This window comes from Coregonus clupeaformis, unplaced genomic scaffold (assembly GCF_020615455.1).
Source record: "Coregonus clupeaformis isolate EN_2021a unplaced genomic scaffold, ASM2061545v1 scaf5140, whole genome shotgun sequence".
NCBI lineage: Eukaryota > Metazoa > Chordata > Actinopteri > Salmoniformes > Salmonidae > Coregonus > Coregonus clupeaformis.
The window spans coordinates 1-13,542 of record NW_025538594.1 but is presented as its reverse complement, the minus strand read 5'-3'; the positions used below and the strand labels follow the sequence as shown (position 1 = coordinate 13,542).

General features: G+C 45.6%; 1 pseudogene; it reads right to left on the bottom strand.

The window, feature by feature from the left end:
- Positions 1-384: 384 nt before the first annotated feature.
- LOC121566271 lies at positions 385-11,498 on the bottom strand (annotated as a pseudogene).
- Positions 11,499-13,542: the final 2,044 nt, after the last annotated feature.

The following is a 13,542-nucleotide window of genomic DNA, read 5'->3' as shown; positions in this document are numbered from 1 at the left end:
AGCATTATACATGCATTGTTATTTTTCTGTTGGGTGTATTTCTATGTTTGCTTTTCTGTTGGGTTGGTTTCTATGTTTGGTCATTGACTCCAATCGGAGGTAACGAGTGTCAGCTGTCGGCTCGTTATCTCTGATTGGGAGCCATATTTAAACTGTTGTGTTTCACTGTGTGTTTGTGGGTTTTTGTTCCAGGTTCAGTCATAGTCACTGTAGGACTTCACTATCGTCATTCGTTTATTTGTTTTCGTGGTTGCTTTTATAAATAAAGTCATCATGTTCACTCCACGCGCTGCGTATTGGTCCGTTTCCTCAGACGATCGTGACAATTACACTATAAGAAGTGCTGTTCAGGCAGGAGGAGTTATTCATTTACAGAGGATGTACAGTATCAATCTCCTGGTGTATTTTGACCTGGATTTCAGGAAACTTGATGAGGTATAGGAGGCTTCACTGCAAACCAGCTATAATGGTATCGAATCCTGAAATGTTAAAATAAAAAATAAAAAGTAACATCAGTTACAATCGTCTATATTACCATCACCATATCCATGCTATTATGAACGCTAACTTAAAGAGGTTGCTGTATTGTTGGTCTGTTCAAAGGTATTCTTCAACCCATCCCTGCTAGGCATGGAGATCTTCCCAAAAAATTTAACAAATCTGGATTTGAAAATATAGTCTCAGCAAACATACAACAGCCACAGCCCTGAAATCGCCTCATGGTCAGTTGACACATTTATTTTAAAGAACTAACAATCTGTGTAATAGCCTTTGTGTTAATATGCTGTTTTTAAGCAGACCTTCAAATCAGGTGTTGCATAATTTCTCTGTTCCGTCTCTCTCACCTGCTCCAAAGATGTTGGTGACAGTGTGTATGATCTGGGAGTTGGACAGCACTGCTGTGACCTCATCCTCCTGCCGCTCCTCACAGAGTGCAATCAGAGCATCTGTGATGTCACGGATACAGTCCTGGAAACACACACATCATCAAAACGTTACTTAAGACTTTACTTTACCCTCTACTTAATGCCTGCAGCTGTTAAGATTAAGATTCATCTTAAATGCGCAAGGAGGAGTCGTAACCTTGCCACTCCAGCTTATATCTGTGTCTTATTCAATATACACTTACAATGAAATGTAATCCTTTCAAAACTTTAGCACACGACCCGCTAATCAAATGTACCATCGAATTGTAATAGTGAGACTGACAGTAAATGGCAGCATCTTCTTGAAAACATGTCAGCACGTGTCTTCCACCGGATTAATAATTCCTAATTAAAGAGTACATGCGAGCATTTTAGACACTGTGCACAAGAACAAAGGTCCACTTTAGCCTCGTTTGGTAGATATAAGCCTGGTCTGTAGATATAAGTGTAGGTCTCTTATACTGTAGCTTTGATTTCAGCTGTTCATGTATTTCCTACTGTCATATGCAACCTGAAGAGGCAAAATCACAAGCAAAAACATGCTTTCCAAAAAGGAACCCTCCTTTTTCCACATTTACCTCTTCTCAAACTATCTCTCCCTCCCTCTCTCCCATCTCTTCCTTTCCTTCACCCCTGCGTAATTCCTTCACTCTCTGTCTATCCCTCCAGCACTGAAACAAATCCCTCAATGGCTGATTGGTTTTCTGTGCTTCTGTACCAGAATCTGATAGCACTGAACATATCTAATTTAACAGTTTACTAATCTACAAATTCAGCCTAAAAGTCACACATGAAAGCTGAGATTTCTCTCCAAGTTGAGATGTCTGCAAAAACTATCCACGTCAACATGCTTTTTCACTGTATACACATTAAAGATTATACGCCTATAGCCCATAGTTTCAATAGCATATCTATCAACATATCCTGTTCCTGCCTCCAGCTGTAACAGCAGAATGGCTGAATCCCGTTGGATATGTTATCATACATCAACATTGCAATATATCATACTGTCTGTGTTCAGGGTCTGTTCATCCCAAGCGAAAAAGTATACTTAAATATACAACAAATTCAAATAATATACTTTAAATATGAGATGTATTTTTCTAGTATATCTTATGTATACTATAAATATACTATATCACACTTATTAAAAGTGTACTTTATATTGATTGTTTTTTCAGTATTTTGGTATACTATAAATATACTATCATCAACCTTCAATACACTTATTAAAAGTGTACTTTAAATTAATTATTTTTCAGTCTTTAAGTTCACTATCATTAAACTTAAACACACTCATTAATTTAGTATATTCATTCCAAAATACACTTGGAGTTGTTTTTGCAAAAGTATTCATACCCTTGTATTTCTTCAAGTTTTATTGTGTTAAAATCTGGGATTAAAATTGATATAATTGTAATTTGTTGTCAACAATGAACTCAAAATACTGTGTAATGTCAAAGTGAAAAAAATAAAAAAAGTTACTAAATAACTAAAATATAGTCATTGCATAAGTATTCAGCCTCTTTGTTTAGGCAGGCATAAATTAGTTCAGGAGTAAAATTTGGCATAACAAATCACAGAATATGTTACATGGACTCTGTGTGAAATAATAGGGGTTGACATTAATTTGTTTATGACTAACCCTTCCTCTGTCCCTGTCAGGGCGTGTTGTAGGTGTAGTGTAGGAATCAAACGCAGGACGCAGACTAAATGTTCCAAATGCTGTAATACTGGCCCAACACAGGCAACAGGACAACTAAGCCCGACAGCAAAAACACGCACGAAGGCGAATGGTAGATGCGCACTAACAGGTGCGACAAATATGAAACGGTGCACACACAAGTGCAACTAAGCTCCAGCACAGTGGAGAAATACGCTCAACCGAGCAAAACACAACACTGACGGAAACAATCATACACAACACTAGACAAACACAACGAGAAACTTATAGGACACTAATTACGTAAAACAGAAACAGGTGTGGAAACAAACAGACAAAAGCAAACGAACATGAAACATCTATCGGTGGCAGCTAGAATTCCGGAGACGACAAACGCCGAAGCCTGCCCGAACAAGGGAGAGAGGCAGCCTCGGCCGAAACCGTGACAGTCCCCCATACATACAAGATCTGTAAGGTCCCTCAGTCACGTATTGAATTTCAAACACAAAGACCAGAGAGCCTTTTGAAAGCCTCATAAAAGGGCAGTGATTAGTAGATCGTTAACAACATCAAATCAGACAATGAATATCTCTTTAAACATGGTCAAGTGAATAATTATGCTGTGGATTATGTATTAAATCATCCAGACACATCAAAGATACAGTCGTCCCTTCTGAACTGAGCTGCAATATACAGAATATTCCAAAACATACTGTTCATCTTGTATGCAACAAGGCACTAAAGTAATACTGCAAAATGCAAAGCTATACTGTTTGTTTGGTGCAAATCCAACACAACACATCACTGAGTAACTGCCACCTTATTTTCAAGCATGGTGGTGGCTGCATCATGGTATGGGTATGCATGACATCGGCAAATACTAGGGAGTTTTTCAGGATAAAAATAAACTGGATGGAGTTAAGCACAGGCAAAATCTTAGAGGAAACCTTGCTTCAGACACTGAGAGAGGAATTCACCTTTCAGCAGGACAATAACCTACAACACAAGGCCAAATCTACACTGGAGTTGCTTACCAAGAAGACAGAATGTGTCCAAGTTACAGTTTTGACTTAAATCTGCTTGAAAATCTATGGCAACATTTGAAATTTGCTGTGTAGCCGTGAGCACCAACATATTGACAGAGCTTGAAGAATTATGAAAAGAATAAAGGGCTAATGTTTCACAATCCAGGTGAGTAAAGCTCTTAGAGACTTACCCAAGAAGCCTCATCGCTGTAATCGCTTCCAATGGTGTTTCTAGCATATATTGACTCAGGGAGCTAAATACTTATGCAATGACTATATTTTAGTTATTTAATTTCTATCCACCTTTTGAAAACAAATAAATAGAAATCTTCCACTTTGACATTATAGTATTTTGTGTAGATTGTTGTCAAAAAAGTACAAATTACAAATCCATTTTAATCCCACGTTGTAACAACAAAATGTGAATAAATCCAAGGGTTATGAATACTTTTGCAAGGCACTGTAGTTTCAGTGCCAATAATGAGTTTTTAAGTACTTTCTGAAATTCTGTTCAGAAAAGTGCAGAGAAAGTTGACAATGATAACGATTGTGTCACGATTCAGACAGATGACCAGAGGACCACAATTGCGTCACACCAGAAAGTTTATTAAACTTAAGGGAAAAGGGAAGTAGGGAGTGAATGAAGGCTCCAGGGGTAACAGGGATCCCGTCCAATGCGCTGGGTCTGTGCCCCCCCCAGTGGCAGCGATGCGTCCTATGAAGCCGGTGGTGGGTGGTCCAGAAGTCCTGGGGGGGGGGAGACACAGACACAACAGGGCGGAATGAAACCAGGCAGCAGTACAGTTCAAGGGAAATCCAAAATACGTAGTAGCAAGGCAGAAGGCTGGTCAGAGTTACCGGGATTGAAGAGTAGTCAGGAGTCGTAATGGCAGAAGCAGGTCTGGATCTCCTGAGGCAGAAGAGTATCCAAAAACAGGCAGGTCCGGGGTCACAAAACCAGGGTGAGCCAGAAGCGCGAGCAAACAGGTTCCGGGTGTGAGCTTTGCAGACGATCTGACACAGGAGAGCTGAAAGACAGGGCTATAAATACTGGGAGAGGTTAGTGGGTAATGCAGCGCAGCTGGCAGAGTAATTAGAGCCGAGCAGAGCAGGGACAGGTGGAGCTAGTTAGGCTGAGTAGAGAGAGAGTGGTGAGCAGAGTGGAAACAACTTAAGGTGGTAACCCAGTGGAGTGAGAGGGCTCATGACAGAACCCCCCCAAGGGACGGCCCCAGAAGTCCCAAGAGCAACACCACGCCGGGCGGGAGGAGGGGAGCCGGAGGAGGGCTAGAACTCCTCCCGAACGGTCCGAGTGAACGTCCCTCATCCTCGGAGGAAACCGGAGGGCCGTGGTCGGGGAGATGGGACAGGTCCCGAGACAGGATCAGGCACAGGACAGGAAGCCGAGCGGGCAGGACGGTTAGAGACCCCTCTGGGGCGGCCCCCCTACGGATTGCAGGTTGATCAGGATGCCGTTGGTGGAAAGCGGTGATGAGAGTCCTATCCACAATCCGACTAGCTGGCACCCAGGTCCTTTCCTCAGGTCCATAGCCCTCCCAGTCAATGAGGTACTGGAGACCCCTACCCTCCGTCTGGACCGAAGCAGGCGGCGGACGGTGTAAACCAGACCACCATCGACGAGCCGTGGAGGAGGAGGACAAGGCGCAGCAGGGACCAGCGGACTCCTGGGCACAGGCAGGGGCTGCAGCAATCCGGCTGGGGGCTGGCAGGACGACTTGTGTTGGTTGCAGATGGGGCAGGCTTGGACGAATTCCCGTACATCCTTCCTCAGAGAGGGCCACCAGAACCTCTGGGCGAGCAGGTTGTAAGTGCGGGTGGAGCCAGGGTGACAAGCTAGGCGGGAGTCATGTCCCCACTGAACGACCTGGGACCTCAGGTCTTCGGGGACAAAGGCGGTCAGCTGGGCAAGTGCTGGAACCTGGCTGGTTACGGAGAGCCTCCAGCACCTGTTCCTCAACAGCCCAGGTCAGAGCTGCAACGATGCAGGGACTTGGCAGAATCGACACAGGGTCCTTGGAGGGGTCAGGAGCGGAGTTAGTAGGTACTGGCCGAGGGGGTAGTGCGGCGGCAAGCAGGCAGGTTCGGTGGCAGTCCTCTCCCCACTCCCTGATCACCCCGGTCACCCAGTCGAGCTGAGGGTTGTGCCGGGCGGAGCCATGGGTAACCCAGGATGAGGGGGTTGGCCTGGAGAGGGGAGCAGGTGAAACTGGATAGTTTCTTGATGGTTTCCGGACAGACCCATCGAGACCGGGCCGTGACATGAGTGACCGATCCAGTAAGTGTCCGTCCAGTGCCCGGGCAGGAATAGGAGGTGTCAAACGGAGGTTCTCCAGTCCCAGTTGGCGTGCCAGCGATGTCCATTATGTTGGCTTCGGGCGCCAGAATCCACCAGAGCAGCCAGGGTGTGAGTTGAGTCAGGGAGGCGGAGGTGAACTTGCAGCAGGGGTTTGCGGTCGGAGGACTGGATGGTCATTGAACTCAACCGGACTCCCCCTATGCCCGGTGAGCTTCGGCCCTTTAAAGGGCAGGTTACCACACGATGTCCATCACCTCCACAATAGAGGCAGAGGTTTGAGGTGGCGTCGCTGGCGCTCTGCAGGAGTGAGAGAGGCTCGCCCAATCTCCATAGGCTCAGACTGATCAAGCTGAACTGGGTGAGTGGCAGTAGATGACAGGAGCCCAGTCGGATCTCTCCGAATGCCGCTAGTAGGTGGACCTTGGCGCCCCTCTCACGACGACGGGTCTGTATCCCTCTGTCGATCCTGACAGTCAGTGCGATGGCTTCATCAAGAGTGGAAGGCAGTTCATGGGAGACCAACTCGTCCTTGATATAGTCAGCCAAACTATGGAAGAACGCGTCCACCAACGATGGTGTGTTCCAAGAACTTCGCTCTAGCCAGGGTTCGGAAGTCGATGAAATGGTCTGCGACTGTACGTCTGCCTTGTCGAATACTGAACAGTTCACGAGACGCCTCTGCGGTTGGTGAATCCAGGTCAAACACCTTCAGCATCTCCTCAGCAAACAGGTCGAAGGTTGCACATGCGGGGGTTTGACGTTCGAACTCTGCTGTTCCCCAGAGTCGAGCTCGGCCCGTCAGGTGAGTGATGGCATACCCAACTCTAGCCCCCTCCGTGGCGAAGGTCCTTGGCTGCAAGGAGAACTGAAGTCGGCAGCTAGTCAGGAATGGCCGGACCTGGGTTGAATCGCCGTTGAACCGCTCGGGGTTTCCAATCTTGGGTTCCGAGCAGCGGCTGCAATGACCGGGCAGGTAACTCGGGGGCAGGGCTGGTGGGCAGACTGGCTGGGGTCAGGTTGGTGAGGAGTTGAATGATCATGGCGAGTTGTTGTTGCTGCTGCTGGGACTGCTGCTGGTGCTGCTGGAACTGCTGATGCTGTTGGTAGCCGGCCTGAAGCAGAGAGGTGATGTCGCCGGCTCATGCGGCCTAGCTCTCTCTCAGTGTGTTCCAGGCGTAGCATGGCGGTGGGTTGCTCAGGTTCTTCGGTTTCCATGTCGGGGAAGTGTGCGCTGAGTCCATAATGGTCAGATCGTACTGTCACGATTCAGACAGATGACCAGAGGACCACAATTGCGTCACACCAGAAAGTTTATTAAACTTAAGGGAAAAGGGAAGTAGGGAGTGAATGAAGGCTCCAGGGGTAACAGGGATCCCGTCCAATGCGGCTGGGTCTGTGCCCCCCAGTGGCAGCGATGCGTCCTATGAAGCCGGTGGTGGGTGGTCCAGAAGTCCTGGGGGGAGACACAGACACAACAGGGCGGAATGAAACCAGGCAGCAGTACAGTTCAAGGGAAATCCAAAATACGTAGTAGCAAGGCAGAAGGCTGGTCAGAGTTACCGGGATTGAAGAGTAGTCAGGAGTCGTAATGGCAGAAGCAGGTCTGGATCTCCTGAGGCAGAAGAGTATCCAAAAAACAGGCAGGTCCGGGGTCACAAAACCAGGGTGAGCCAGAAGCGCGAGCAAACAGGTTCCGGGTGTGAGCTTTGCAGACGATCTGATACAGGAGAGCTGAAAGACAGGGCTATAAATACTGGGAGAGGTTAGTGGGTAATGCAGCGCAGCTGGCAGAGTAATTAGAGCCGAGCAGAGCAGGGACAGGTGGAGCTAGTTAGGCTGAGTAGAGAGAGAGTGGTGAGCAGAGTGGAAACAACTTAAGGTGGTAACCCAGTGGAGTGAGAGGGCTCATGACAGATTGTTTATTGCACAGCAGAGGAACATGCTTCCTGAGAGTATAGTTTTTCATATCTCAAGAAAATATACTTAAGTATACTTCCAAAAAAGTATATTTAACTTAAATGTCCACAAAATATATTTAAAGTATACTTTCAAAAACGCATGTGCACAGAAATGTGCATATTCCCCAGCATCCTTTCGTGTTGAAGTTTTGATTTATAATATGATATTGTTCCTCATATTTGGCTTATTCAAATGTTTTGAGGTTAATTTCCAAACTAAGTAATGCTGTACTTTTAATTACACCTTACATATTACACATTTTATTGAAATGTTAATTTATTACCGTAATGTGAAGAACTAAAGTGTGAAATGCCAATGGTGCACAATTCTCAAAAGTGTTACTTGTAAATTGCTGCTCCAGCCACAACTGCTTTGTAAATAGCATGTTAACATTGGCTGAGGAGATGCCTTGGTCAATCAAGGTAACCTTTACATGGCTAATTAAAATAGCTAAAGTGGTTAATGAGTAGAAGTGTAACGTATTTGTAGAAGTATACTTGAAACACATTACAAATACACTTTTTTGTAAAGAAAATACAGGAATTCTAATTCAAATACCATTTTAGTATATTTCTAATTGATGAGAAATATACACTGCTCAAAAAAATAAAGGGAACACTAAAATAACACATCCTAGATCTGAATGAATGAAATAATCTTATTAAATACTTTTTTCTTTACATAGTTGAATGTGCTGACAACAAAATCACACAAAAATTATCAATGGAAATTAAATGTATCAACCCATGGAGGTCTGGATTTGGAGTCACCCTCAAAATTAAAGTGGAAAACCACACTACAGGCTGATCCAACTTTTGATGTAATGTCCTTAAAACAAGTCAAAATGAGGCTCAGTAGTGTGTGTGGCCTCCACGTGCCTGGTATGACCTCCCTACAATGCCTGGGCATGCTCCTGATGAGGTGGCGGATGGTCTCCTGAGGGATCTCCTCCCAGACCTGGACTAAAGCATCCGCCAACTCCTGGACAGTCTGTGGTGCAATGTGGCGTTGGTGGATGGAGTGAGACGTGATGTCCCAGATGTGCTCAATTGGATTCAGGTCTGGGGAACGGGCGGGCCAGTCCATAGCATCAATGCCTTCCTCTTGCAGGAACTGCTGACACACTCCAGCCACATGAGGTCTAGCATTGTCTTGCATTAGGAGGAACCCAGGGCCAACCGCACCAGCATATGGTCTCACAAGGGGTCTAAGGATCTCATCTCGGTACCTAATGGCAGTCAGGCTACCTCTGGCAAGCACATGGAGGGCTGTGCGGCCCCCCAAAGAAATGTCACCCCACACCATGACTGACCCACCGCCAAACCGGTCATGCTGGAGGATGTTGCAGGCAGCAGAACGTTCTCCACGGCGTCTCCAGACTCTGTCACGTCTGTCACGTGCTCAGTGTGAACCTGCTTTCATCTGTGAAGAGCACAGGGCGCCAGTGGCGAATTTGCCAATCTTGGTGTTCTCTGGCAAATGCCAACGTCCGCACGGTGTTGGGCTGTAAGCACAACCCCCACCTGTGGACGTCGGGCCCCTCATACCACCCTCATGGAGTCTGTTTCTGACCATTTGAGCAGACACATGCACATTTGTGGCCTGCTGGAGGTCATTTTGCAGGGCTCTGGCAGTGCTCCCCCTGCTCCTCCCTTGCACAAAGGTGGAGGTAGCAGTCCTGCTGCTGGGTTGTTGCCCTCCTACGGCCTCCTCCACGTCTCCTGATGTACTGGCCTGTCTCCTGGTAGCGCCTCCATGCTCTGGACACTACGCTGACAGACACAGCAAACCTTCTTGCCACAGCTCGCATTGATGTGCCATCCTGGATGAGCTGCACTACCTGGAGCCACTTGTGTGGGTTGTAGACTCCGGTCTCATGCTACCACTAGAGTGAAAGCACCGCCAGCATTCAAAAGTGACCAAAACATCAGCCAGGAAGCATAGGAACTGAGAAGTGGTCTGTTGTCACCACCTGCAAAACAGTCCTTTATTGGGGGTGTCTTGCTAATTGCCTATAATTTCCACCTGTTGTCCATTCCATTTGCACAACAGCATGTGAAATTTATTGTCAATCAGTGTTGCTTCCTAAGTGGACAGTTTGATTTCACAGAAGTGTGATTGACTTGGAGTTACATTGTGTTGTTTAAGTGTTCCCTTTATTTTTTTGAGCAGTGTATATAAAATGTCCTTAAGGTGTATTCAAAGTATATTTGTTTTGCTCATTATCTAATAATACTATACTAAGAATATACTTAAGTACAAAAAAGTGTCCCAATTTAGATCATTTTAAATGTATTTAATATACTTAAATGCTAATAAAATATCAATAAAATGGACATTAAATGCATTAAATTTATTCAAAATGGTTTCAATTTAGATATTTTAAATATACTTAAAATATATTCATGAAGTATGATTTAAGCATATTTAAATATTAAAATTTTTCGCTTGGGATTAGCCACCAAACAGAAGAAAACTGACTGAAACAGGGAGTGACTACTTGGACTTGTCCCAAAAAGATGCACTCAACATGGACTTGTCCCAAAAAGAAGCACTCATGTTTTGTTTTCTGTTTTAAAACATTTTTCTGTGGCGTGCTCTGATTTGCATGACCCAGGTGTGGCTCATACTTTTTCAAAGGTCTCCAGGTGCTCCTCGATATTGCGTTCCATGAAGCTGTTCATTCTGTTGATGTGCTCAACCAGCTCAGCTGGTAGAGCACGGCGCTTGTAATGCCAAGGTAGTGGGTTCGATCTCCGGGACCACCCATACACAAAAATTTATGCACGCATGACTGTAAGTCGCTTTGGATAAAAGCGTCTGCTAAATGGCATATTATTATTATTATTATCTTCCTCAGAGACGGGCTCGGCAGGTAGCGGAACACAGGTAACAAGTCGACCAGGTTTCCTGCAGCAAAGATCTGCAACACCTCGTTGTTGATGTGCACAATAGTGAGGAACTCCGTGTCATTGTAGTCATACCTCTTCCCGAAACACAAGACACACACCATTTTTAGCCACCGACGTGACCAGCGGGACCACAAGGTCCAGACCTAGCCCCCTCGCTCCCCCTCTGAGTGCTCCCAAATGACCTCCACCATACGAGCGCCTCGGCGCACACGTGCTCCTTTAGCAGACAGGTGGTGCCAGGGCCCCGCAGCTCTGCATGCGAGAAGGAGCACAGGGCGGTTCTTGCACAGCTTCTTGTGGAGCACACAGGCAGCGCCGTATTTCTCGCCGAAGGTCATGCTAGTGCCATTGGCCACGGTGGAGAAGGTGAAGAGGTCAGTCGCCCAGCGATTGCCTCACCCTGCTGTACCAGCACCACCACCACAAGGGAGCCCATATGCATTTGGAAGACATCTCCGTACTGCAGCTGGAGACACGTCAGTGACAGGTGGATCTGGTCTCCCATCTGAAACAGGTTACCCACCAGGGGCTACGGGGTCGGCCCCGGGGGCAGAGTGCCTTGAGGCGGCTCCCGCCCTCTCGCTCAGCCCCTGAGAGCCACTAGGAGCAGGGTGAGTGTACACATAGAGCCACGGTGATGCCAGAGAGGGTTATACAGGGGCCATCCTTTGGGAATATCCCAAACGTCAGCCTCATATTGCAGTCTCAGAGCGCCCCAGCAAGGACAGAAGCACTCTGACACTAACTAGAATCTGAAGAGAGAATGAGTGGTGAACAGAGAGATACCATAAACTGGCTCAAGTGTAAAATAGAGTATCTAGAACATTATCTATGGTCTAGAATCACTGTCATAAACATGAGATCAAGAAAGAAAGAAAGAAAGAAAGAAAGAAAGAAAGAAAGAAAGAAAGAAAGAAAGAAAGAAAGAAAGAAAGAAAGAAAGAAAGAAAGAAAGAAAGAAAGAAAGAAAGAAAATTATAGATGACATTGATGATCATCTGTTCAGAATAATCCTGTATGAGAACAGGTTTTTCTTTTACAGAAATAAGAAGCAATGTTTTTATGGCAATATGAAAATAATGTTGGATCTCCCAATGAACTATTAACAAGCGGTCAATGTACACATTTGTTGACGACCAAAATACCAGGATATGTTACTCACCGGATGCCAGGAGTGAAAGTTCTCTAAAGTTGGAGACTGGTCTAATGAGTGCGGTTTGACCCCCAGCAAAGCAAATTGCCGCAGGGTCCGATGACTGGATACGCTCTGCGAGAAGACTTGGCACTAGGCAGGTCCAAGTACCACGAGAGGCAGCGACAAGATCAGCCTATTGAAGCAAACCGGCGGGCAGTTGATTGAGCAGATTCATAGAGCTTGATCTTCTTGTTCTTTGCGTTGTTTTAACAGGATGACATAATTGTGCGTGCCCAATATGCGTGTCAAGTGCCAACTGTGTGGTCCACAGTAGCTTAATCATCTCATCATTTTGTGTACAAGTGGCTGCAGACCGCACACATTTGGCAGTGGCCAAACATACACAATTATTGTAAATTGCTGTTTGGATTTCCTCACTCTAAAAATGTATGGACTGTCTCACTAACTGTAATGCCCAACATGAAGAGAGAAAATAATATGATTAATCTTCACATCAAACTTTTATTGATATTTAAATTCATAACAATTTAATTCCATAAAACTCCAGCAAATAATACATATTGTAATCTAATTGGACAAGCTAATGCATATTTTATAGCACACCATGGAACAGAGGCCCCAGGTGTTCATGAAATTCATTAAGTCACATACTATACTACAGTATATGACACAAGGTGGCAGACTCAAAGTACGTATTGACTAGCACTTGTATTTTGCCTCTCCACACTAGCTTTCCCCTCGTGTGGGTGCTAGCAAGCTACCGTAGCATGTTAGGTACTGCTAGGTATCAACAACTAATCCAGTAGGGTCTGGAAGCTGTGATCTTTGATTGGTCAACAGTGCCGCAATGTCGCAACGTATTTCCATAAAGTTCAGCTTCCCCCAACTTCAGTCCCGCCTGTTCACGTCCCTCGCCCATGCTCACATTGCCCAGTAGTCCCCCCGCCCACTTCACTTCTTCTATGCTTTCCCAAGTTTCACTCGCCCACATCGTCTTCAGTTAATAAGTTCTGTAAGTCAGAGATTCAGCGGTGTAGTAGTAGGCAATGACAGAGCCAGTAGATTGAACCACTGGTTGGTTTCGAGCCTACATGGCCCTAAGAGCTGGTCCACCTCGGTACTGATATGTACTTACTGACAACGTGTATCTAATCCCGTGAGACTGAGCAAGTGTACGAAGTGTGTGTTGAAATCCATAGTTTTTGATTAAACCATTTTTATATGCGATCTCTGCCAAAATTGCATCAAGGTGCACACAAATCCATGTTTAATAAATAATTTACAGTTTGAACGGCTCTGCTGGATTCAGCCTTTCCTTCTGACAGAGGAAGTACATCTGTAGTATACGCCAGTCAAGCCAGTTACGCATTTAGTGTTCCACATTAACCTTAAATATTGGTTTGCAGGTCAGAGTATAACCTTTTCAAGCGAAAGCAGCCCATCATTGTACAACAAATTCTATGGATTTTTAGCAGAGGTCATGGAGAAGCGCATTTCCCCCAAAAACTATGAATTTCAACGGTCAATGACAACCCTGATGGGCCACAGGACAAACATCAGACTCTGTAAGCTTTTAAGAAGGGA